Source organism: Lucilia cuprina, chromosome X (genome assembly GCF_022045245.1).
Source record: "Lucilia cuprina isolate Lc7/37 chromosome X, ASM2204524v1, whole genome shotgun sequence".
In the NCBI taxonomy this organism is placed as follows: Eukaryota; Metazoa; Arthropoda; class Insecta; order Diptera; family Calliphoridae; genus Lucilia; species Lucilia cuprina.
In genome coordinates, this window is record NC_060949.1 from 13418119 (window position 1) to 13443118 (window position 25000).

General features: G+C 29.1%; 1 protein-coding gene across 5 annotated transcripts in view; it reads left to right on the plus strand.

The window, feature by feature from the left end:
• Nucleotides 1-25000, plus strand: part of LOC111687833 (serine-rich adhesin for platelets) — a 240311-nt gene that overhangs the window by 1928 nt on the left and 213383 nt on the right. The window lies entirely within an intron of this gene.

Below are 25000 nucleotides of genomic sequence, written 5' to 3' on the forward strand. Positions count from 1 at the left end.
TTGAACCTACCAAGGTCCCCTTCTGAAAATGATTTTAAGACTTATTACTGACTCAAAAATGTGATTACATCAGTAAAATTCTACATAAACATGAATGATTTGATGGTGAGTATATAAGATTCGGCATGGCCGAATATAACACTCTTACTTGTTGTTTTATCATTTTGTCATATATTTTTACTATTATTTCTTAATATTTGTCATGTATGTATTATACTTATAATGAAGGAGTAGCAGCTTTCTTTGTCTTTTGAACTTGATAACACGGTTTATTTTATATTACGTTTATGCTAATCTAAGTAGTAACCCAATTAAAACATGGTAACATATTTGACCATCAATATACAAAAAATGCTTAATAAAATGTTATGAAAGCAACATAATATATTTTAATCAGGATACGGACGTTTTGTTTTGTGTATAATAACATTATAAACTTTATAAAATTTTGAATCCCTACAAATGCAAATCTCTTAAATTGTTGTCGTTAATTTGCTTTTATACCCTACACCACTTTAGTGGGGAGGGTATATTGGATTTGTGCTGATATTTGTAACATAAAAATATAAAATATTCGTCCTAGACCCACCTTAAAGTATCGGCTTAGAATCGTTTTCTGAGTCCGCCTGGCTGGCTGTTCATGTAAACCTTGTGCGCAAGGTGCAAGTCGCAATTTTCAAGATAATTGGATGAAACTTGTCAGATAGAAATTGATTAATTGTACCAAACTGGATCCTTTGTTATACCCTACACCACTTTACACCTTTGTTATACCCTACACTACATTAGCGCATGTTAAAGGTCGTAATTTTCAAGATAATTGGATGAAATTTTTCACACACTCTTTTTCCCAAGACCTATTGAAAATGGATAAAATCGGTCCATTATTTCCGTACCCTCGGAATAGGGCATTTGGGCCCTATTATGTCAACAAAAGTCGGCGAAACTTAGTTTTATAGAACTTTTAATGACATTATCGATTTTTCTAATGATCGGGCTCCATTTGACCCTAGCCCTGCTACAAAATCCCTTTAGAAAATTACTTGAAAGTCAAAATTCACCTATAAACACTAATAACACTTTTAAATTCTACATAAATAACTTTGAAGTCGTGAATTCCTCTATCAACATTTATAAGGATAGGCCTTACTCCCCTTTGAGCCTTCTTGTAAAAATGTCTTTTGTGCCAAAAATAAGTAAAAATACGACGAAATAAAGTTAAAGAACAAATCAAATGCTTCATTTTTTTAAATAATCCCCATTTTTAGGGTGTAGGGTATCATAAGGTCGGCTATGCCCGACTATACAGTCATACTTATTTTTATTTTACTTATGTATCTTCATCTAATGAAAAAACGTAATTTATTTTTTAATTTTATTTTGGCCTATAAATAATAAATTTTATTTGCAAAAAAATTTATTTTGATTGATATTGTATTATTTTATATAGAAATAGAATTGATATAATTTTAAAAGTATTTTTAAAAAATAATAAATTCTTTTAAATAACGAAAATGAATGAACAATAATATAAAATAGAACTATTGTAATGTTAAATATACGAGGCAAAACCTATAACTTTTAAAATTTCTAAAATTTTAAATATTTTGGGATGTTTCTTTTTTTAATAATAAGAGCAAATTACTTTAACATAATCTGTTAAGCTACAAATACACGGTTGTCAGTTCTTACAATGTTGACAGAAAAATGTTCAGAAAATGTGTAACAACTGTGTGAACTTCCAGTCAGTTCTTACAATGTTGACAAAAAAATGTTCAGAAAATGTGTAACAACTATGTGAACTTCCAATTTTTGTCTTGCAACGTTGTCAAAAAAGCATTGCCAGTATATTGTAAAACAATAATATTGTCAGACATTTAACAATCGTGTTAAAACGTTACTATGTAAAATGTTACTATGTATTTACAAATACTTGTCTGATATTTTCATTGGCAGATGTTCGAGTTTTATGCATCTATCAGTGGAACCATAGTCAGATGAACGTTTTATATTGGCAACAAGATACCAATATAAAAAAAGAACTACATAGCGTAATCGAAACTTCAAAACTGAAAACAAGTACAGAATCAGTCATACATACATATGTTTGTAACATTTTTTTTTTAGTGGCAACGTTATTTTTCAACTGCAAAATATACGCGACAGACAGCTATTGTTGTGATCACAATAGAATTTAATATCGCCGTTCATTTCTTTAAAATTAGGACACCTTAAGAAAACAAATTTAATTTTATGTATTTTTAAGTCATTTGATATTTAAAATCATTTACGGCATAATAAATATACATAAATTATAAACTTGTTCACAACAAACAAAGATTTGATTCTCATTGTGTTATTTCTATACACACAAATATTATTAAAAATATTGGTATTTAATATATTAGATGTACATACATTCATACATACATATGTATGTATAAACAGTGTCTCACATAAGTGTGTACTGGTGTACTTGGTGTAATATAATTTAATAATTTTTTGTGTGTTAAATTAATAAATAAATTGTCTGCACCGAAAAAAATATTTCTTAACAATTGTTTTAATATAATTTAAATTTTTATAAATGTTTTTATTTGGTTTTATAACAAATTTATTTGATTTTTACACAGAAGAAAAATATTTTCTAACAAGAACTTTATTGCTATAAATTTTATTTTCATGAAATATTTTTACTGATTCAATAAATGTATTTGAGTTTTGTTTTTATGCCAGCATATAGAATGCAACAATAACACAAGATTTGGAATGAAGTAAAATATATTAATATAATTCTTATTTGGTGTAAACATTTACGCTTGTATTTATAAAAAATTATTTTGGTTTTAGTGCACACAATAGTTTAATCACACTTTAGCAAATATTGATTATTATTTTTTGATATTTGACCAATTTTAACACTAATCAATACAATTTATAAAATTATGGCATTTTATTTAACCAACATGCTATGAAAAAGGCAATCAAATGATTTTTCCATCATTTGTTTGCCAGACGGACATTTCAAAATTGTCTAAAAATGTTGCTACCCAATTTAGATATTGTCAAATATTCATCTATTAATTATACCCTACACCACTATAGTGGGGAGGGTATTATACGTTTGTGCTGATGTTTGTAACATACAAAAATATTGGTCCAATACCCACCTTACAGTATACCGATCGATTCAGAATCATTTTTTGAGTCGATTAAGACATGGCCGTCTGTCCGACTGGCTGGCTGTCCATGTAAACCTTGTGCGCAAGGTACTGGCCGCAATTTTCAAGATAATTTTATGAAATTTGGACCAAGCATGTTGAAAATGGTTGAAATCGGTCCATTATTTCACCTGGCCCCCATATAATCGTACCTCCCGATTTGAACTTTTTATGCCATAATTACGTCAAATATTCTATTATCTCTCTGAAAATTGGCACAAATAAGTTCTATATAAGTATAAATGACACTGCAGATTTTCGTAAGGATCGGCCCATATTTGACCCTAGCCCCCATACAAACCCCCTTCAAAAAATGTCTTAAACGTCTAAAATTGACGTGTAACCATTTGTATCGCAATGAAACTCAACAAAAACTAACTGTTATTTAAAAATATATCCTTTCCCAAATTTACCGAGGATCGGCCCATATTTGACCTATATAAAGCCTCATTTAGAAATTGTATTTTTTTTATCAATAAATGCCTTAAATATTTTGGAATTATGGTAATATTCAACGTAAAAGTTTCTTTAAAAAAAATAAAAATTTTAAAAATATTCTCATGGTGTAGGGTATTATATGGTCGGCCATGCCCGACTATACTTTCCTACTTGTCCAATAATACCTAGATTTGATTTTTCAAAAAATTTGTTAAAAGACCAACTCATTGTTTGCTTAATATTCGTATATTTATCAGTGGTTAATAAAGGTATTAAGCAATTTGAAGTTTATGAATAAAATTTTCGTGAATTTTGTCTCAAATTGGTTAATAAATCTAAAATAAGTTTTTATGAATATAGCCGTTTATGTATAAGTATGTATTTCATTTTTACAGCACGAAAGAATAGTTTCTAGAATGAGAAATAATGTTATTGTATATGAATACAGCCGTTAATGTATAAATGTGTATTTCATTTTTACAGCAGAATAGTTTGTAGAACTTTTCTGTATATTATTTTGTTTGTTTCATTGTTTGTGCGTCAGTCACTCCTATACGGATGAACCGATTTTCTTTAAATATGGAATATAGAAAGATATATGTCTGGAATTGTCAATACGCTATAAAACTTTTCTAAAATTGGTTGGGTTAAAAATGTGTAAAAACGACAAAAAAAGGGATTGGTACTTTTGTGCATAAAAACTTATTTCTGGCTATTTTAATGCGAAAATAATTTCGATTTAGCATTCTAAAATGTCAGATATATGTATTAGCAAAATTGCGATGCGAAAGTTGGAACAAAGCTGGTATCCAAAATTAGGAAAAGGGCGAAAACCTGTAAAAATCGGTACTTTTATGCTTAAAATATGATTTTTGTATATTCTAACTCGAAATTATGTTCGATTTAGCTTTATAAAATGCAAGAAGTTTTTATTAGCAAAGTTCCGTTGTGAAAGTTTTGTCAAAACGGGTAAAAAATGGACAAATGATGAAAAAGTACTGTTTTCTCCTTAAAAAGTGATTTTTTCTGTTTTGATTTAGCTTTTAAAGTGTCAGAAATATATAGTGTCCGACCGAACGTTCGGGTACGGGTTCGAAGTTCGGTAAAAAGTGAGGTTCGGCCAATGTTCGGTGTTCGGCGAAATTTTGACCGAACACCGTACGCCGAATTTTTTATAAAATGTTTAATTATCACATTTTTACACAATCAAAAATTTTTAAAATTTGTTTATCAAATATCCTGGCTGTACAATAAATTTCCGATATACATAGGTATAGAACATCTTTTTAGCTGATTTTAAAAACTGTTAACCGGAAAATATTAAAAAACTATGAAAAGCGAAACATTTAATTTGAATTACCTAGTTTCGACCATAACTTTTTGATTTCATTTGTAACATAGGTCCTTTTTCTCAAACGATCTACACGCAGAGAAAAAACATGATTCTCTGAAAAATAATTATTTTTACAACAAATAAATTATGATAATTATGTAAACATATTATATTATTTAGAACCATTTAAACTACAACATGTCATTATGATTAATAAAACTATATTTTGATGAAATATTCGGACTATATTTAAACATAATATGATATGTTATAATACTAATAATGATCATAATATGATATTTCTTGATAGTAAAAATGATCATAATATGTTTTAATTTTAACCATAATTCTAACAATAATATGTTTCTCTTAGATTATGGTTACCACAACTATATTTTTTCTCTGCGTGTAGACATGTCTATCAGTCAGTCAAACTGTCAGTCTCTTAAAAGAACGATAGGACCTAAACTATTGTTGCAGTTTGATTGGTATTCAAAATGGACAAAAACGGTTTATATTTCAACATGGTCAAATGTTTGCTTTAGAAAATGAATAACGTTCATAACAGGCTTAAAAATACTAGTATTTTTATGAAATACTTAAATTTTTTATGAACCAAAATTTTATATAAATCGGCAAATTGAAATTTGCTAATTGGGTTAAGTATTGTAAGTATATTATTATTATTTAATTTATTTTATATATAACACGAAATTTTGATCACCATGGATCATAATATGATCATGTAGAACAATATTATGATAAATACAAAAATATGATTGTAGTCTAAATATATTAATTTTAAATTATCATATTATGATTAAAATCAGCTAAAATCTTTTATCATAATATTTTATATATTATGATCCAATGTGATCAAAATGTCCTTAAATAACATGTATCGAAATCAAATTTATTTTGAATACTGAATCAGTAAAATTACAGTTTCTAAAAAAAGAAAAAAGTACACTACACGATTTACAAATTTCAATTTGATTCACAAAAACATAACTAAGCATTATGCATATAACGTTATAAACCAAATGTCACTTAAAACAACACACACAAAAAAATAATATATATGAGGCTAAAGTTATTTTGTTATTGTAGCAACAGATATAGAACAACAAAACAAATAATGGTTATTATAAAGCCCCTTCACACGAGCACACAAGTAATATGAACTGTCAAAATTTTATGTAGAAGGATGCGGATGGGATCGTCTAAACACAATATGTAATGAAACCATACTACATTGAGAGGATGGAAAAATTGACATTCGTATGGCTCTATTCGTCGCATTATATCAGGGATGTATTTTTATGTAAACTCCAAAAAGTGGAAAAGCTGTTTCCATCTTACTTTGTTATTGTTTTATACCAATTGTATAAACAGAAGAAGTACAAATCATACGATTTTTATTCTCTTTTCTGAAATGCGGATGTAATTTCGTCTTTCTTTTATATTAGACTTTACGTACGTAAAGTGTGATCGTGTGAAGGCTCCTTAAGGAAATATATTTTAGTTTTAGTTTTCTCAATTTTTTGTGAAGTACCTTAAGAGTTTAAATCATGCTTTAAAAGAGAAAATCCGAAATTTTAATTATTAATATTTTTATTGCTTTGTTGCTAATTTTAAAGGTAATTTTTTACCACTCAAGCCAAAAGAATTATGAAAAGGGAGAAAATGTATTGTTTTTGGTAAATTTTGTGAAAGTTGTTCTGAATTATATATTTTGAATGTAGATTTTAATTGATCTATAAATTTAATATTATAAATCCACGATCGGCAACTCCTATACACAGTGTATTTTGGCCGTTACTAAATTTACACAGACTACTCACACGCATAGAAATCACAATTCAGTCTCATTTGAGCTGTCGTTTGCTTTTGCAATGAAAATGAACGGATGGATAATATTAATTATTTTTGTACTCTTTTAGCATCTACACTACATGTTTAGTAGTTTTTAGAATTACTAACTTTTTAAAATGTTGTTTTTTTCAACATAATTTGCAAATTATAATAATAAACCAAAATGTAATTTTGTTAAATCTTTGCCTTTAATATGTATATATTTAATTAAAAATATAGTTAATAAGCTCAAATTTGTGTTTTTATATACACTAGAGTTCGTCTCGCGGTCGAAATTCGTGAGGAAACATTGAAGGAAAGATTACATACATGTGCAACAAAAACGATATTTTCGTAGTTGAAATGTCTGTCAAAAAATTGTTTCAATTGCTATTATCAATGAGTATAACTTGCTTTAATCAACGTATTCTTTAAAAAAATGTGATACATTTTAGTTTAATAATGAAAGAAATATAAAATCTATGTTTTCAAATTTATTTGAAATTTTTTAAAAGAAAAAACAACGAATATTACTTATTTCGATTTATTATTCTCTACAAAAATGTTCATTTAAATATATTCAAAACATACAATATGATATTTTCATTCCTGACAGTAAAATTAGTAAACTATTTTCTTTAATACTGTTTGAGTTCTTCATCTTTTGATTTTTACTCATTCTCATCTAAGTTTTTTAAACACCTCCCAGTTTTAAATTAAGACGTATGTTTAACAATCTGCCAATTCCTCCAGCAATCACCCATGCCCCAGCACTTTTCCTTTGTAGTCTCACATAGGTTATTCATTTTTTTTATTCCAAGTTCATTACTTCGTTAAATTTTGCAATTATTGCTATTAGAACTCTAACAGGTTTCCATCCCGATCGAAAGTGAAATTATGTAAGTTTTTTTAATGAAGTAAAACGAATTTTTTGGAATAAACCCACTTTTAATTTTAAATAATAGTTTTTTTTATATAATAAATATTTTTTTTAAATTAATAAAATTTTAGATCGGAATGATATTTTGGAACAGGTATATATTATCTTTATAAGAAATAAATGCGTTTTATTTTACAGTCTTTAGTATAAAAAGTCCATCCTTCAGGTTTATGTTGTATAAAATCTCCCATATAACACTCGACAAAGACTTCTTAAAAAAATAAATTTTAATGTATTTTATTAGAATTTAATAATAGATATTCTATGAAGTTGTACTAATATAGGCCTTTAAGCATAGAGCTTTAAGAGTAAATACTAAACCAAATGGGCAGCCATTAACCCAGAAAACATGATTCTACAGTTTTCACTTTACACTAATATTTCTTAAACCGCTTTTTCCTAATTGGTTAGACTAACACAAAAGAGTTTTCCCTTCAAATCCTCACAGTGTTAAACATGCATATTAGCGATATACTGATTTATTTATTACGGTGAATTATGTTCCGATACGACCAACTAAACTTTCCTATTTATGTTTTTGGCCATGATTAAAATCTCTAAAATTCGTAAGAACTAACATTTATGTAGAATTATTGTCCCACCAATGTTTTCCCAGGCCAAACACTAACATCCTTTTGTATCACACATCATAATACATCATTATACAATAAAATCTTATTTTCAAAATATTATAAAAATCGTATTAAAAACAACAACAAAAATATCACTGCCAAATAGAAAAAGAAAACATCAACAGAGAAGTAACACTCTCCTCTCATTTTTCTAAAATGAAAAAAGTGTTGTTGTGTTGCATTCATATTTTGTTTTCTATTTTTTAATTCAAGCACATGTGTGTGTGATTGTGTATTGGTAGAAACTTTAAACGCTTATATTTCCGAAAATACTGAACCGATTTTGATCATATATTCTGCAGTGGGGCTCGCCAATCTGTATTAAACAAAAAAAGAATCAAGAAAATCGGTCAAGTAATATAGCCGGAAAATGTTCCCAATCGTTTTGTCTTTGCGTATTAATATATATGATGATGATATATTTTAATATTTAAAATAAATATTTGCACAACAGGGAACAAATATTTGCTGCTTTTAAACTTAAAAAATCTATGTAAGTTGTGTGTTACATTAATATTATTTCTAAATTTTAGTATTCCATATATGCATTTTTGTGGAGATGAGAGTACAATGATTTCTCATTTATTGTTTTTTCGCTCTTTCACTTATACAAGTAGTATATGTCTGCCGATCCTGGTTATAAATTTTTTAAAATCCCGGGCAACGTTGGGTACAAAAAGCTAGTATATACAGTGTTGCACAAAACAATTTAAAATTTTTTAAATATTTCAGAAATGGTTGAAATTCTAAAATTATAATTGATATATTATTAATAATTATTTTTAATTGTTATTACTATTTACTAAAGTTAACAAAAAACAAGTAAGAGTTTTATATTCGGCTGTGCCGAATCTTATATACCCTTCACCATGATGTGTTTAAAGCCTTTTGTACCTTTTGAAGAACGAAAAAGTACTAAAAAGTCCCCATCTATGGGTCCTCAGTTAATCCGGGCCATACAAACGTAATTACATGTTCCTAGGTTCAATATTGTAGAAATTGTAAAAAGTACCTTTTGAAGAACGAAAAAGTACCAAGAAGTCCCCTTTTACTGGTTCTCACTTAATCCGGGATATACGAACTTAATAACATGTTTCTAGGTTCAATATTACAGAAATTTCAAAAAGTACCTTTTGAAGAATGAAAAAGTACCAAAAAGTACCCTTTCATGGGTCCTCACTTAATCCTGGCAATACATACTTAATTACATGTTTCTAGGTTTAATATCGTAGAAATTGCAAAAAGTACCTTTTGAAAAACGAAGAAGTACCAAAAAGTCCCCTTTTATGGGTCCTTACTTAATCCGGGCCATACATACATAACTACATGTTTCTAGGTTTAATATCGTAGAAATTGCAAAAAGTACCTTTTGAAAAACGAAAAAGTACCAAAAAGTCCCCTTGTATGGGTCCTCACTTAATCCGGGCCATACATACTTAATTACATGTTTCTAGGTTCAATATTGTAGAAATTGCAAAAAGTACCTTTTGAAGAACGAAAAAGTACCAAAAAGTCCCCTTTTATGGGTCCTCACTTAATCCGGGCCATACATACTTAATTACATGTTTCTAGGTTCAATATTATAGAAAATTCAAAAAGTACCTTTTGAAAAACGAAAAAGTACCAAAAAATCCCCTTTTATGAGTTCTCACCTAATCCGGGCTCTACATACTTAATTTCACGGTTCTAGGTTCAATATTACAGAAAATTCAAAAAGTACCTTTTGAAAAACGAAAAAGTACCAAAAAATCCCCTTTTATGGGTTCTCACCTAATCCGGGCTCTACATACTTAATTTCATGGTTCTAGGTAGAAATTGCAAAAAGTACCTTTTGAAAAACGAAAAAGTACCAATAAGTCCCCTTTTATGGGTCCTTACTTAATCCGGGCCATACATACATAATTACATGTTTCTAGGTTTAATATCGTAGAAATTGCAAAAAGTACCTTTTGAAAAACGAAAAAGTACCAATAAGTCCCCTTTTATGGGTCCTCACTTAATCCGGGCCATACATACATAATTACATGTTTCTAGGTTCAATATTGTAGAAATTGCAAAAAATACCTTTTGAAAAACGAACAAGTAGGAAAGTATAGTCGGGCATGGCCGACCATATAATACCCTACACCATGAGTATATTTTTAAAATTTTTACTTTTATAAAATTTTTATTTTTTGTAAAGAAACTTTTATGGTGAATATTACCATAAATCCAAAATATTTAAGAAATTTATTGATAAAAAACTAAAATTTCTAAATGAGGCTTTATATAGGTCAAATATGGGCCGATCCTCGGTAAATTTGGGAAAAGGATATATTTCTAAATAACAGTTAGTTTTGTTGAGTTCCATTGCGATACAAATGGTTACAAGTCAATTTTAGACGTTTAAGTCATTTTTTGAAGGGGGGTTTGTATGGGGGCTAGGGTCAAATATAGGCCGATCCTTACGAAAATCTGCAGTATCATTCTACCTATAAGGATCCAGAATATATATACTTTATAGGGTCGGAAAATTATATTATAGAAATTACAAACGGAATGACAAACTTATATAAACCCTTCTCACGAAGGTGAAAAACAAAAACATAATTAATTAAATTCAGAAAAAGGAAAACCAAATAATTATTATTTATTTTAATACTACTGACAAAACATTGGACACTTTTGAACTTTTACAGAAAAGAAAATATGCAAAATAATTGTGTAAAAAAAATCGTTGTTTAGACCTGGTCCACACTAGGAAACTTTCGTTGAGAAACTTTTTCTTAATTCTCTTTTGAAGTTTCCTTAATGTCCACACATAGAAACTTTTGTTTCAGAAACTACGTGTAAATTTCATTGATTTGTTGTTGTAAGAATGAGAAGAATAACAGAACATGTTTCCGAGAACGGGAAACTCCGTACCGCGATATATTCTTTCACTTTCTCTCTCACGCAAAATCAAAAGTTTCCCAAAAAAAATTTTCTAGTGTGGACCGGCAGTTACTGTTATTTCAAAGTATTCTTCATTTTGATAATTTTGTAATTTTTTTTTAATTTTTTGCAAAATTAATTTTTTATGTCATTAATTAAAATGGCTATATTTCCGATTTAAAAGCAAAATAAGAAACGATTTTAACACTTCTTTTAATATTTTACCTAATGTTTGTTGATCTGTGATTAATATTTAATGAATAAATCAACACTTTCAAAAATATTAAAAAAATTTGATAAGAAAGATACAGTGAAAACTCATCATATGGGTTGAAGACCTCGTAATAATTTGATGACAATAGAATTCGAAAAATTCCAAAAAATTACTCCTTTAGGGTAGTTATTGTTGATCACATGGGAAATGAGGATGGTCTTGGTTGTAGTCGCCATGGGGAAAAACCTCTTAGTTTTAGAAAGAATCGTTCTATTCGTCTAGTCATTGGCAAAGATAACATAAACAGGTCGAATTAATATGAAATAATATCTTTTTTGTGGACGTGTCCAAATTTAGTTAGAACATTTAGTTTTAAAACATTTGTAAGGCGGTCCAACCGGAAATATACTTTAAAGCTAACTTTACACACAGGTCAATCAAGCAAATATTCTGTCAAAATTTTGTGTAGAATATTGAGGATATAACAGTTTAAAGTATATTGTAACAAATACATGGATCGATTGTTTTCAGTTCATTGCTTTAAATATCAACAGTGTCGAAATTATTTCTATACAAATTGAAATGCTAATTAATTTATATCTATATATGTATGTTAGGGTGGCCCCAAAATTGAAGTTTCTGATGTTCCAACAGAAAATTTAACTTTGGCTCATTCTATGATATCATTTTACAAATATTTAGTTCTGACGTAATATCATATCCTTTTAGTTATTTAATAAAGATGTATATTATAAGAGTGTACATTTTTAAAGGCACATCTAGTGACAAACATATTTCAGCTTTTTGAAAAAAATGTATGAACCCATACCACTGTGTGAATATTATTATTTTGATATTTATTCCTATTAGTTCTACATACACTCCCAAAATTCGTGATATCAGATCTTAATAAAATAAAGGTTGATAACAGCATAAGTAATATATGTATACCATTATTATACTAAATATGTAGTCTATTAAAAAAAACTATGTAAATCACTTCGTAATAGACACACGCCGATCTAGTGTAAAATAATATAAACATTAGAGGTGTCCAAAAATATATAGATTTTGCTCAGATGGGTTTTATTTTGTATACAAGTGCATAAAACTTACTGGTGTTAAATTTTAGTCATATCGGATAACGTTAATAATAGGACTTATTTTGTTAAATTCTTCTTATCTAGAGAATAAATAATAAAACTAGGTATAAAACATTTATACCAAAAGACAAACAATAAAGTTATTGACAACAAGATTCGGTTGTGCCGAATCTTATATAACCTTCACCCTACTGTTTTTAAAAATATTAATTTTATAATGTTTATATTTATTTTGATTTTCCGACTATATCAAAATACTTTCAGAGAATGTCTCGGATTTTGACTGATTAATTCAACAGACAGACAGAGAAACGGACATGGCTTAATTGATTCCGCTATCTATAAGGATTCTGAATATGTATACTTTATAGGGTTGAAAAATGTCTCGGATTTTTTGATTTTTAATAGCGATCTCGAAAGCTTGTTTAACAGAATTATTGAAGATTTTGGGTCCTCAAAAAAATGATTAATTCAACAGACAGATAGAAAAACGGACATGGCTTAATCGACTCCGCTATCTATAAGGAATATATATAATTTATAATGTTGAAAAATTATATTATAGAAAATACAAATGGAATGACATTATTAGGTGCTAATGAACAATATAACCTATCTAAACAAAATTGATATTTTTTTTTGACACCACTAATTACCACCTTGTCAAAAAGTACATGTTGCGTACTACTTTATTTAACTACTTTTAGTAGGATCTTAGAAAAGTGGTTTCAATATATTGTGTAAAAATTTCAGGATATTATATTATAATTTCCCCACCCTATATCTGTCAGTTGAAACCACTTTTCTAGAATCCTAGATATCTTCGGGATCCTAATTCTCAACAAGCCAGACATACTTTCGAGAAGTTCCTTATTCAGTAAAATCCGTCAAAGTTTCATAAAAAAGACAATTTGTTCGTTTTCGGAGTTTAAAACATACATACATACATACGTACATACGTACGTACAGACATACCTACATACATACATATATCATTTTAAATATCAGCTTTTACGGCTTATTTCTGACCTAGACAGTTTAATTTGATAGCTTAAATGACACCACACACTCATTAGTATATGAATTAATAGCAATTTGTATGCTGCTATTGTTTTGACTATTTATTTACGGTTTTATTATGTTATATTATGAACGTGAACCATTAGAACAATGGTATATAAATAGGCTACAAACATCACACCAGAACAAATCTACTTCACTCAGGTAAATAAATACAAACACTCAATCCCAGCTAGCATTTGAAAGATTGTTTGATGAATAATCAGTAAACTGAGTTATTTTTGACTCTTTTTGATGACTTAAAAGTGATACATAAGTTGAGCGTTTAAAAAATTATTCAAATATGATCCCAATATATAATTGAAAAATTAGTATTTAAAAAACAATAACAAAATGTATATAAATTGATCATCCTGGTGTTTAATATATGATGGTTTCAATGAAACGCACGCGTTAATACTCTGATTATGACTGATTTATTTAGTTAATCATGCATCATTCTTAACTTACGTTTTCTTATAATAAAATATTTTATAACGGTTATTCTCTCTTTCTTATTTCTATTTTATATATTATTTTAATATATTATTTTAAAAATAAGTTATGTTCTTACTTATGTTACAAAATAAATTTAAAACAACAATAAAGCATGCCAAAATAATTACATGCATAAATACAGTATAACAAAATACATAAAACATTTTATTTTACAAACGGACTATATTGAATTGCTTTTGTTTTTAGCCTTTTTAATTGATCCATTAATCTTTATCACATATCTGATACTACTCAACCTTTTTACGATTATTCCAATTAATCACTTGCAATAATTATTGAATACATTTCTGTATAAGACAATTTCTCCTACTTCAAACGTCTTTACTGACTATTCTTTTGTTTACATCCAATGCTCTATTTTTGTGACTTTGTTCTGCCTTTACAATGTTTTTATTATTTTTTACGTTTCTACCTATTTCTTTCCCATATTCATTGAATTTTACATTATATAAGAGAGATTTTGGTTTAAAGCTAAACATTAGTTCTAATGGAGATTTTTTCATTTCGATACATTCTATATCCTAAAAGGAAATTTTCTAAAATTAGTTGAAAAGACTTATTCTTCATTCTACACTGAAAAAAATCCATGCTTAATATATACGAAAAATTTCGTACATTGTACGAATCGTTCGTTGTTTCGCACCACGAAATTCTTTCGTAATATATACGAAATTGTACGAGATATTGTAGTATAATGCAAAATATTCTTAAAAAAATTAATTTACATAAATTGAAAAAAGGGAATTTTGAATAAATATGGTAAAATTTACGAAATATTAATTTATTCAAACATTTTTGTTCATTTTAAAATAAATTTTCTAATTTTAGTTCAAAATTATTCTCCACAAGAATTTTAAATTTTTTTATGAAAATAATTCGAGAACAAAATTATACTTTTTCTTAAATTTTATAAAAATGTTGTAGTTTATGTTATGTTTAATTTCGCTAAAATTTAAGAAAAAAATATTACGAAAGGTTTTCGTACTTTCGTAAAAATAGAAAAGGGTTTTATTAAATAATATTTCGTATTATACTCGAAATTTTTGTAAATATTACGAAAATAGAAGTTACGAAATTTTTTCGTAAAGTTGAGCATGGTTTATTTTCAATGTATTATTTAAAATCATTTTTTTCAACGACGAATTTAACGTCTGCACAGCTCGTTCCGCACATCCATTAGACTGTGGGTGGTATTGGGGCGATTTACAGCATTTTATACCATTTCTTTACAAAACCGTTCAAATTCATATGAACGTACTTCTTGCAATATTGTAACTTTATCGGTTCCCTTTAACACTTCATCCATATTAATAGGAATTTCACTATCAATTCTGCAGTTGATGGTAATCTTGAGAGCGCATCAACATTCATCATTTCCCGACCTTTTCTATACCTTATTTCATAATCATACATTGATACGATAATCGACCAACGTGGTAACCTGTTCGCGGCTACAATTGTGATATCCTTTCGTGGATTAAAAATTTCTCTGAGAGGTTGATGATCACTCACTATTGTAAACTTATGGCCATATATATATATTTGTGAAACCTTTGTACTGGTCTTTCTATACCATTTACACAATGTGACATCACACCTCCCACACCATAAGGACTGACATCCGCTGAAATTGTTATAGGCAAATCTGGATCGTATGGCGTTAAAACATTTATATTTAAAACCAAATTCTTTGCTCTCTCAAATACATCTTCATGTTTCTTTTCCCAATGATATTGTGTATTCTGTTTAGTTAAATTGTATAACTCTGTTAATTCAGATGACAGATGAGGGATGCAGTTATTATAATAATTTATCATACCTAGGAATGATTTCAGTTGAGTTAAATTTTGTGGTCTTGGGCATTTTGCAACTGCCCTTATCTTGTATTCTTCCATTAATATCAATTTCATATCCCAAATATTCAATTTTATTTTTAAAAAATATACATTTTTAAAGTTGTACCTTAACGTTATATTAAACTAGGTTGTCCAACACTTGTGTTAACGTTTTTTCACATTCCTCGAGAGCCAATTAATATATCGTCGAAGTGTATGTGCTTATTTTTAATATTTTTTAAAATTCCCTCTATGATTGAGACAAATATTTGCGGCGCAGTTTTGAGACCATATACTAATCTTATGAAGTGATAGAGCCCACGGTGTGTATTGATTGTTAACAATCAGAGTCGGAAGAGCGTTCAAATTGATTTCTCTCTCGAGTGATAGTAATTCGAGCGAAATAAATTGTTTACTTTCTTGTGAATTTATCTTTTTTTCTCGTGACTTTTAAAAATTAATCTCACGAGTGATATTTAAATTTAAAGAGCGGAAAATAAATTTCTCTCATGAAACGAGTACAAAAGAGAATTTCATGAGTTTTATAATATTGTAAATCTTAAGAAAATGAAATTTAAATTTTTATGTGTGAGTGTGTAAGCATACATGTGCATTTATGTATATGCGTGTGTAAACTTTAAAGAGTTATGTTTGCCTCAAAGTAAATTAATAAAGTAGCATCACTTGAACAGCTGACTATTTTTTTTAACTATAGTTTCTATAGAAAAATAATATTAGTTGTCAAAGTTTGTTTTGAAAATTGTTAACATTGTTTATTTCGCCATTTTTAAATTGTGTTTTGCTATTTGTTAAAATTTGTGAAAAGTTGAAAAAATGAATTAAAAGTGGTTTTAAAGTAGTTTAAAAGTGTTATAAATTTTATAATATAAGTTAACACGCTCCGCATCTTGACGTCATACAAGTTCAACATACTTATTCTACCAACCTGCTGACCATGCACAACAAAGAGTTCAACATACTTATTCTTCCAACCTGCTGACTACGCACAACAAATAGAACACACTTATTGCAGCAACATGCTGACAGTATGAAGTCGATCATATTTCAACTATTTTATGTTGCAATATTTGCAACCAACATATTTTAAGTATAAATTATATATTAGGTTACTGATAAGTGTGCATGAAATATTATTGATTACTTGACATATTTTAAGTATAAATTGTATCGTTTACCATTGCCAAGCGTCATTCAATTTTGGATAATAAACTAAGTAATTAGTAATCTAACAAAACTTGTCTTATTTGAAACATAGGAAAACGGGCCAAGGGTTGGCCCCAACTTTAACTTTTTAGTGTTCCCTTCAAGGGACACTTTAACTGGCGCCCGAGCAGGGACCCGCTTAAAATGCGGTGTCCTAAATCATCTGGATTGTATCATTAAGTAGTGTGTTCTGCGATTCCCAAGGGACCCTCCAGAACCATGAACAATAATTAAATAAAATATGTTCTGCGATTCCTACGGGACCCTCCAGACATAAAATAATAAAAATAAAAGGGTATACTGCGATTCCTACGGGACCCTCCAGTATTACTAATATAATTAAATAATACAATCCAGGTGAAACATTTTTTTTTCTATTAAAATTGGTGAATGTCTTCTAAGAGTCATTGAGGTTCAACTCCTTGATAGAAAATTTTTTTTGGTAGCATTATTTGTTCTGTTGGTAATTCCATATGGAGATCAAAAAAGGAAAATTTTGCTGTGAAGTCAGTCGTGCCTTAGTAGGTTGAATTCAGTTGATCTGATGCCGACTAAAAAGGACAACACGGCCCTTCCTCAACCACAAAAAGGATGGTCTTAGAATGCCAATCAGGTACCACCTCCGTTCCCTTAAGAACACGGTTAAAAAATTCTAAAAAATTTTTTTTTTATATATGAAAATTATAAAGTGACAAAATAACGTGAAATACATTGAGTGAAGTGCAATAATGTGAAAAAAAGTGACCAATATGGATAAAAAAAATCCAGTGTGCTGCGATCCTGAACCCAGGCCCTCCAGTACATAAAAAATGTTAATGTCACCAAATAAAAAATAAGTGAGTCCGCTGGTAAAACGTGAAATCTCCAACTTGTCACAATCAGGAAAAATCTTTACAAGTTGTAGTCAACATAAGAACCTGCACAACTAAGTGAAGACGGAAGTAATATTTGTTCCTCTACTGTTAATAAAATGAGAAGTGGAAAAATTCACGGGGTGAGGTAAATCGTGCCTTAGTACGGCAGTATACTGTTCGAAACCGGATAACACGATCCTCCAACCATGACTATAATCAAGAAAAATTGTATAAATTAATAAAAATGTGCACTCACCAAATGAGTATGAAAAAGAAAATTTAAATCTTAAAGAGTCACTGAAAAATATTAAAAATTGTTAATAAATATTGAAAATAACAAAAAATGAAAAAATTACATAATTATTGAAATCTGAGAAAAATCTGAAATAAGAAAATTTTTAAAGAAAATAAATTTTTTAATAAAATAAAATTATGAAAAATTTCAAAAGTGCAAAAATCACTTTATAAAGAATTTAAATGAAAAAGGAAAAAAAAAACGTGAAATAATGATATAATAAAAAGAAAATTATAAAGAAAATAAAAATATTCTTAAAAAAAACAAGGAAGTGAATTCTAAATACAAAAGTGCAAATAAAACCAAGTGGTGAGTCTTAAATTTTTTCTTATTATTTTATTATGGATTCGTTAACACAATCGGTGACTGAATTGTCGGGATCAGTGGGCGCTTTAATGAACGAACTTAGGAGGGTGGATAACCGTATCCGTACCCTAGAAGAGAAAATATTTTCCAGACTGCGTGATGCAAATTTGAAGGTTAATTTGGAGAAAACACATTTCATGAAAACTGAAGTAGAATTCCTTGGGTATATCGTAACACCAAATGGGATAAAACCAGATGAGAAAAAAGTTGCAGCTATCCAAAATATTTGTCCACCAAACAATTTGAAAGAACTCAAAAGTTTTCTTGGACTAACGTCGTATTATAGGAAATTTATTCGAGACTATGCAAATGTAGCAAAACCTCTGACCAACCTAACAAGAGGAGAGTTCTCTCAAATAAAGGCAAATGCCTCCAGACGTGTTTTGATTTCATTAAATGAGGAAGCATTAAAAGCCTTTAATACCTTGAAAGAATTATTAGTTTCAGCTGATGTATTAGCATTTCCAGATTTCGACAAACCTTTCAATTTAACTACAGATGCTTCTGATTATGCCATTGGTGCTGTATTATCACAGGAACAAAACGGAAAAGATAAACCCATCTCATACATCTCACGATCCTTAAATAAAACTGAAGAAGGATATGCTACGAACGAGAAAGAAATGTTAGCAATAGTTTGGGCACTTGACAACTTACGATCTTACCTTTACGGAGCAAAAATGATAAAAATATATACAGATCATCAACCACTGACTTATGCCTTGGGAAACAGGAATCACAACGCCAAGTTAAAAAGGTGGAAAGCTAGAATTGAAGAGTACAACCACGAATTGATTTACAAGCCTGGTAAATCAAATGTTGTGGCAGATGCTCTTTCTAGACTGCGGACTACAGTAAACATGCTGAATTCCTCCGATACAGACACTGCATCGGAAGGAAATTCGGACACAATTACTGCAAATGAGGGAAACTCAGATACGATCACGGCCAGCGAAGTAGAATCTTCTGGCACTACAATGCATAGCGCAGAACAAGATGCTACGGACTTGATACCTCATGTGGAAGCTCCATTAAATGTCTTTAAAAACCAACTTGTCATCAGAGAAGGTAAGGAACTTTACTGTCATGAAAATCCTCACCCAGGGTACAATCGCCACTACATTACTTTGAAAAAAATCGATACACAACCGTTAATAGACATCCTGAAAACGCGTTTAAATCCTGCAATAACAAATGGAATCAAAATACCTGAAAACCGTATTCAACTTTTACAAGATGTTTTTTGTAATCATTTCCGCCTCTATAAAATCAGGATAACACAAAGGCTCGTGGAAGATGTTGCAAATGAAGAAAGAGTTTGCAGTATTATTGAAAATGTACATAAAAGAGCCCACCGAAATCCAGTTGAGAACAAGGAGCAGATATTAGAAACATATTATTTTCCTAGGATGACAAGTAAAATTAAGGAATACACTAAAGCTTGTGAAATTTGCCGCCTCAATAAGTATGACAGACACCCTTTTACTCCACAGATTAGTGAGACACCTGTTCCAAAAACTCCTTGTGAAATTTTACATGTGGACATCTTTGAAATACAAGGAGAAAAATTTCTTAGCTGCATTGATAAATTTACGAAATTTGCTAAATTTTTTCATATTAGAAATAAGTCGGCCCTTCATTTACGTCAAAAATTTTCAAAACTCCTTCATTATTTCACTGTTCCGAAAATAATCGTAACAGATAATGAGAGGGGATTTTTAAGTCCGATCGTTTCTAATTATATTAGAGGCCTCGGAATACAAATCTACCAAACACCATCTCAAAGGAGCGAAGTTAACGGCCAGGTTGAAAGATTACATTCTACAATAATTGAAATTTTTAGATGCCTGAAAAAAGAATTGAATAGAGTGGATACAAAGGAGTTAGTACATATTGCTGTGGATCGCTACAATAATACAATACATTCTGTGACACAAGTGAAACCGAGTGATATATTCTTTAACCGAAGCCAGAGGATAAATTACCAGAATATAACAAACTTCCATAAAAAATTGTTACATGATGTAAAAAAGAAAATAAAGAATAACCAAGAAAAGAGGAATATGCGCATAAATAGGAAGAGACGAGAAACAAAAAAATACAGACAGGGTGACGTAGTTTACATTAAGGACAAACAAATAAAAGCAAAACAAAAACCAATTTATAAACGTGAAACCATTAGAAAAGACAATAGAGTAACAGTAGACACTGACACAGGTAAACGAATCCATAAAATCCATTTGAAAAATATACCCGAATAAACTCATCCACTTGGTAATAAAAGCACATAGGTTGGCATGTTCTACATTTGAAAATTGTTCCCTGGAATAAAACCTTTGAAATTATTTAACCTTTTTTATAATAAATAATATTTTAATAATTAATTAAAAACACATATAAAAGGAAAAATAATAATCTAATTAATGAATAAAAAAAAGAGAAAGAAATACATTTAATAATTTAAAAATATAAAATATATTGTAAATTTGCTTTAGATAAAATTTTGAAAAATATTAATGCATTGAAAAAATATATTCAATAGTATAAAAAAATATTATAAAAATTAAATTTTTTTAAGTAAAATTTTGAAAAACGGTAATGAAACAAAAAAATATGTATTTAATAATCTAAAGGAATTCTAAAATTGAAAATTTTTAAAATTATCTACACAAAAATAATTTAAAGTTATCTATTAAATTGAAATAATTTATTAAAAAGTATAAAAGTAACCTATTAAATAACAAAAGGTATATTAAAAAGAAATAAAATTGTTTACATTGAAAGTAATAAATCAGAATCAAAAACAGTAATAGAATATATATAGAATAGAATGTAAAAGGAAATATATTAAAAATCATAAATAAGAAATTTAAAAGAAAAAATTGATATAATGTATGCAAATGTATTCCTAAAACTTTTAATATTTTATTTAAATAAAATTGTATTCTGAAACATATATTTTTTTTTCTTTGAGATAGAATTTTATTAATTTCCGGTGTTACCGGATTCAATATATTTAAATACGATTCGCCGTTGGTAACCATGGATTATGGAAGCGGCTGGGTAATAAATGGATACTTTAAACTAGTTCACACAATCAATCTAGAGCAATACGAAAAAGTTTTGGAAAATTTGGAAGAAACCATGAAACGAAATATGAACCCAACTCCAATGAGAACCATTATGGAATTTCACCTCAATATCACGAAATTGAGGCTATGTGAATTGGAGAATAACCACGAAAGAAGACCACGATCCATAAATTGGATTGGATCCGCTTGGAAATGGATTGCGGGCTCACCGGATGCAATTGACTGGGATAATATTCTTCAGAGACAGGACAAGATAGTGGCAAACAACAATAATCAATATATTATAAATGAACAAATTTTCAATATTTCACAAGCGTCAATTGGGAAACTTAATGAAATAGTGTCATACACTAATTCCATCAACAAGAAAATGGATTCAGAAAATATGTAAATTCTTCTATCAAATAAAATCCTTGTATTAAAAGAACAAATCTCTGAAATTGTGAGAGCATCACAGATGGCAAAAACGAGTATCGTGAACACCAATTTACTTGACCAGCTCGAAATTGAGAAAATAATTTCAGAAGAAGAATCCTTACCATACCAAAATTTAATTGAAGCAGCGGAATACGCCAAGCCTTCCATGTATACCAATGGAACTATTTTACTTTACGTAATATCCGTACCAAAGGTAACATCACAAAAGTATCGAGTGATCCTGGCAAGAGCTACATCATTGAAAGGAAAACAAGTTAATCTTAGATACCACAACCTAATGGTAAATGAAGATGAAACATATGGCATAATTGGGGACTGTTTCCATATAAGAAATACTACAATATGCGAAGCGAATAAGCTTAGGAAACTACCTGAGGATGGATGTGATGCAAGATTGCTTAAAGGTGGTAATGCAGATTGTCACTTCATAACGAACATGGAAGAAATAGTGGAATTATTAAATGATAATACCATATTTGTAACTAATTTCAATGGAACCATAAAGAATGAAAAAGAAGAAAGAACTATTAACGGAACATTTATCATACAATTAAAAAATGAAAGTCTGAAAATTGGAAACCAGACCTTTTCTAGCAAGGATGCCACCACAATACAGACCCTTCCATCAATCTTTACGAATGTTACAAATAAAGGCATAAAACTAAATCTCGAGTACATCCATACATCTAATTTAAAGAATATAGAACATATCAAAAAACTTGGAGAAGCTTTCAATATCTCAACTATAATAGAAGCCATTGTCTTAATAATCCTAGCCTGTACCTGTTATAGAATATGGAGGAAAATAACAACGGCAATAACTATTCCCAAAACAGATGAAGCAACGAAAAATTCGACTAATCTGCGGGACGCAGATATTTAGAGGGGGGGCAGTTAACACGCTCCGCATCTTGACGTCATACAAGTTCAACATACTTATTCTACCAACCTGCTGACCATGCACAACAAAGAGTTCAACATACTTATTCTTCCAACCTGCTGACTACGCACAACAAATAGAACACACTTATTGCAGCAACATGCTGACAGTATGAAGTCGATCATATTTCAACTATTTTATGTTGCAATATTTGCAACCAACATATTTTAAGTATAAATTATATATTAGGTTACTGATAAGTGTGCATGAAATATTATTGATTACTTGACATATTTTAAGTATAAATTGTATCGTTTACCATTGCCAAGCGTCATTCAATTTTGGATAATAAACTAAGTAATTAGTAATCTAACAAAACTTGTCTTATTTGAAACATAGGAAAACGGGCCAAGGGTTGGCCCCAACTTTAACTTTTTAGTGTTCCCTTCAAGGGACACTTTAACTTATATAATAATATAATTAAATCCTTAATATTTTCAACTTAAAAGTAATATTTTATATTTAGGTTTTGTTCACTTTGTTGTTAAAAGAAATTTTCTTAAATTTTATTTTGACACATTGCTGGATTATTCCAAAAACAAAATACATGTGTTTGTTGTAGATGTTGTTGTACAACAAGAGATGTCGCTACTTTATTAATTTACTTTGGTTTGCCTGTAGATGTTCGTAAATTTTTAAAATGTGGTAAATTCCCATAAATTTCGTTATGATTTTATGTCTTTTTACGATCTTTGTGCACGTGTGCAAATAGAAATATCAATTGTTAATGTAATTGAAGTAAGAAATAGGATATACGATGTGTCAATTAGGTTTTTGTATTAAAAAACATTTGTTGATGCAATTTATTTTGTTTTTATACCCTACACCACTATAGTGGGGAGGGTATTATACGTTTGTGCTGATGTTTGTAACATTCAAAAATATTGGTCCAATACCCACCTTAAAGTATACCGATCGATTCAGAATCATTTTTTGAGTCGATTAAGACATGTCCGTCCGTCCGTCTGTCCAGCTGGCTGGCTGTCCATGTAAACCTTGTGCGCAAGGTACAGGCCGCAATTTTCAAGATAATTTGATGAAATTTGGACCAAGCATGTTTTTTGGCACAAGGACGAAGCCTATTGAAAATGGTTGAAATCGGTCCATTATTTCACCTAGCCCCCATACAACCGTACCTCCCGATTTGTATGCTATAATTACGTCAAATATTCTGCTATCTCTCTAAAAATTGGCACAAATATGTTTTATATAAGTATAAATGATACTGCAGATTTTCGTAAGGATCGGCCTATATTTGACCCTAGCCCCCATACAAACCCCCCTTCAAAAAATGACTTAAACGTCTAAAATTGACTTGTAACCATTTGTATCGCAATGAAACTCAACAAAACTAACTGTGATTTAGAAATATATCCTTTTCCCAAATTTACCGAGGATCGGCCCATATTTGACCTATATAAAGCCTCATTTAGAAATTTTTGTTTTTTATCAAAAAATGGCTTAAATATTTTGGAATTATGGTAATATTCAACATAAAAGTTTCTTTACAAAAAATAAAAATTTTATAAAAGTAAAAATTGTAAAAATATACTCATGGTGTAGGGTATAATATGGTCGCCCATGCCCGACTATACTTTCCTACTTGTTTTTCATAAAAATTTACAGGTTAATAATATTTTGAATTTTGTTGAATTCCAGTTTTTTAAATTGGGTTTTTTACATTTTTTGGATTTAATTATTTATTTGTTAAAAGGGCATTTTAATATTAG